Here is a 4260-nt window from a genome sequence, read left to right on the forward strand (position 1 = left end):
ATGGATTTGAATTACCATCTTATGTCATTTCCTTATTCCAATACAGTTTTTTTGTATCTTTATTCTTTGTGCTGTTATTGTTAAATATATTGCATCTATATGTTCTAAGCCCAGCAAAGCAAATTGTACATAGTTTTATGCAAGTGTTTTTTAAATCAGTTAACATAAAAAAATGAAAAAAAAGTATTCAGTCATATTACTTTTTATAATTACCAATATAATTACATTTATTAATGTTTTATTCACTCATGTGGATTCAAATTACAGTCTGATGTTGCTTGCTTTCAGCTTGAAGAATGTCCTTAAGAATTGTAAAGCAGACCTAAAAACAAACAAATTCTCTCATCCTTTATTTATCTGGGATTGTCTATTTTATCTTCATTTTTTAAAGATGGATTTGCTGGGAATAAAATACTTGGTCAATAGTTTTTATGTTTAACACTTTGAATATGTCATTCCACTGTCTTCTGGCCCCATTACTTCTGCTGAAAAAGTCTATTTTTCATTTATTTAGTTACCTTGTACATGAGTCATTTTTCTCTTGGCACTTGCAAGATTTTCAGTTTATCTTTGACTTCAAATATTTTAATTATGATGTATCTGGGTATAAATCTGTTTGCTTAAGTCGCTTGTGTTAGTGAGGCTTCCACCAATTGCTGATGAATCTGTGTGCAGCTTGGGAATATTTTCAAATCTGTCCCACGTTCTGTTCTAATTGTTCTTGAGTGTTGACAGACTAGTGCGTGCACTCAGACCTCACAATCCTCAGGGTTAACATTAATCCTAGGAAGCTATTCTTGGCTGTCTCTTTTCCCGGCTTTCTCTGTTAAACTTTGAGCTGCTCTGCCATTATTCATTTTTCTACTTTCAGCATGGAGCTATGAGCATCTTCTTAATTGATATTCACTAGTATTCCCATTGTTTGCAGCAACACCCACAGTTATAGAATTCTCTATCCTCTGATCCAAATAAATCAATCTCCTCAGACAGAGCTATGGAGTTCTTCATCCTTATGTGACATTTCTCTCCTATCCAGAACCTCTTTGCCACTGGTCAGAAACTGGGTACAGGAACAATGGTCCTCTTATCCCAGAGCAACATCTATGCCATAAAAGTGGGTACTTGGGGAAGGTGGTAGTCCTTGGCCTTCTCAGATTGCCCCCTCTTGACTTCCTGGCATGGAATCTCTGCTCTATGAGTAAACTGGGGGAGGGGAAATCAGGTTTCCAGTGTTCTCAGTCTACAGTGTCTGGAGTAGAGTTTTACTTCTTTCATGAAGGAATTGGATGAGTTGAGGAAACCTCAGTCCTCTTACAACACTCAATAAAATTATAGCTTCTGCGACATAGGACTGGATAAGGAGAGAAGTCCTGATGGCTTGCCCCTTTTACATTGAAACCATAGCGCTAGAGTGGCTTTTAGGAGACAGCCCAGTATTCTTGGCTGTACCCATTTGGAGTAAAACACTCAAAGTAGAGTTCCCATAAAACAAAGCTTGGAAGGGAGTAAGGGAGAGAACGTGGCTCAAATGCCACAATCTCTCAATCTTTTTGCCAAGATGTAGCAAATTTACTTTAATGAATGCTTCTTCATTTGTTGTATGCCCTTAGGACAATTTCAGGCAACTTTTTTAGGGGAAGGGTAACAAAAAAAATTTCAAGCAACTTTAAATAATTGTTTTACTCTTTTATAAATAATTTTCTTTAGTAAAATGATGATTTGTGGAGGGAAAGTGCTTTCTGCACTCTCATGCCATCATTTCAGAATCCTCAGAAGTGATTTCCCCTAGACTTCATTTCTAGTCCAAACACCCAATGATGTTCCAAAACTCTAAAATTTGGAAAACATGTTTTTAATTTCAAGCCTTTACCATGTTGCCTGTTGTTGTTTGTTTTGTAAACCTAGTCAAATGTAGCATAATGATATTAGAACTTATAAGGCTGCATTTAAATTTAAGATGCAAGACATTTTATGAGCATGGGTTAGCTTGGAGCATTTTCTTGAATTTATTAATAAAATCTTTTTATATCTTTGTGAGAAAGGATAGATTATGCTCCCGAAGAACACTTGTTTGTTTGTTTGTTTTTCCTAGACTTTTTGGTAAAGAATGTTTGACAAAAGTGTACTGTTTTATGACTGCTGGGAAAACTGGTCTTTGAACCTTAGAAAAGTGTTGCATTTGAATTCAGAAAGCATCCTCAAGTAAAGTTGTCTTCACATTTGTGGTTCCTTTAAGATCCTCAACCATTATTGTTTACTAATTAGATTCTACTAATTTTAGTAATATCATGAATGACACTATGATTCTTCATCAGTTTTTACTACAGAACTTCAGTGTTTTTTATTGCTTGCATTTCTTTCTTCTTAAAAGACTATGATTATAATGTAAATTGCATTCTATATTTCATATACTTTAATTTTCTATATTTTTAGAAATATGCTGACACATTTGTAGTTAAAAAATTATTACTGAAATCAAAGGTAGATTATGAGACCACACATGCTTTATTTTTCTGAGTGCAATGGGAATTTTCTGGGTTGGAAAATGGAAAAGGAGTCTCTGGAGATAAGTGTAATGCAATAATGCAAAGACAAAGAGGGAATGTTGCAATGTGAGAAATAAGGGAAGGAAATGGGGCCAATAAGTAGGGCAGAAGCAGAGACCAGTGAAGGGACTTGACTTTAAATTTATGTATTCAAATTAATTAATCTTTTATTGTATAGCTAATGCTTGTCTCTTTTTAATGAAGTCTTTCTATTTGTTTTTTTTAATTATTTTTTACATTTAAGTCTCTAAGCCAACTGGAGTTGATTATTGAGATGAGAATACAACAATTTTCTCATTTCATAAATAACTATTTTTATACTTTTAATTAAAGAACTCTCCCTTTTTTCCACACTTATCTGTCATGACACACCTCTGTCATATGCCAAACCCCATACATCTGTGATTCTGTCCCTGACTTTGAATTTGGTTTCATTGGTCAATTTATATATCCTTGCACTAATACCTCACTACGCTAATTACAACAGGTCCGTATTAAGTGATATTATTGGATGTGACAAATGCCTCTTGCCCACACTTCACAGAAGTGTGCAGGCAATTTTCTTCCACATAACTTTTAGAACAAAAAGCTCAATGGAACCTTAATTAGAATAATTCTTTATTTTAACCATTATTTTTCAAAATCATATTTCTACCTTTTTATTTTATTTTCTTGTTATACATTGTTAAACTCCTCCCTTATTGTTGAATTCTAACAGTGCAATTTAAAATTTTTGGTGTATCTGTTCTAATATTTTTAATTCTGTTGAACTGAGTATTCCAATGTGGGTTTTTTTTATTATTTTAAAAAGTTCTTAAGTGCCATGTTATTTTAGTCTGCGAGCTTCTTCTCCTCAGATATGTCAGTAATTATGACAAAGTGTATTATTTATTTCCAAAACTCTAGGGTATGGGGAAAGGAAAATGCATGAGCCCTGTTGTATAGAGCCAAGTCACCAGAAAATCATATCTACCTCTTCCCTACAACACAACTTCTTAAGTAAGTGCTTCACCTTCTCCCTTTAATGATAAATAATATTAGAGAAGACAGTTCCTAGACTGCAATGTACCAGGCCTTGGATTTTGGAGCAGGAGGGATGGTAAAGTGGCTGACCTTAGTTACGTTGTTGGCACCAGTTCTTTTCAGCACATCATAAGGTTGAGGCTGCTGTAACTACTGAACTTACTCCTGAGAACTTCTGGATCAGAGCCCTGAGTCATCATAGGTTTGGGACATAGGTACTGTTTTCCTCTAGGTACTGAGGGAGGAGAGGACAAACAACTAACAGTTACCTTCTTACTATATTCTCCCACAGCAGTCTCTGGTTATCTCACTTCCCAGACCAAAGCATCCACCTGCCCAACGCCCCTCCACACACCAATTCCAATCAATCCCTATCTTCTCAGGTTACTCTATTTCTATTTCCCATTCCGTATAGGTCTTTCTTTTTCCTATTCATTCTTCACTCAGTTCTTAATAAATATGTGCTATTACCATTTGTTTATCACCTTTTACTACATTAGGCCCTTCCAAAACTACATGGTGCTGCTCATTAAAGTCACTGTGCAATAAGTGCCCTTGCCAGCCTGCTGCTTTTGCAGATCAGGCCAGGGTTTCTTCTTTAACTCCTATTTCCATAAGTGGCAAATGGATAACATGGGTTTTCTAAATTTCATACTTCTGAAATTAGNTAAATTTTATTTTCAGATTTTTC

The sequence above is a fragment of the Hipposideros armiger genome, unplaced genomic scaffold (assembly GCF_001890085.2).
Source record: "Hipposideros armiger isolate ML-2016 unplaced genomic scaffold, ASM189008v1 scaffold_829, whole genome shotgun sequence".
NCBI lineage: Eukaryota > Metazoa > Chordata > Mammalia > Chiroptera > Hipposideridae > Hipposideros > Hipposideros armiger.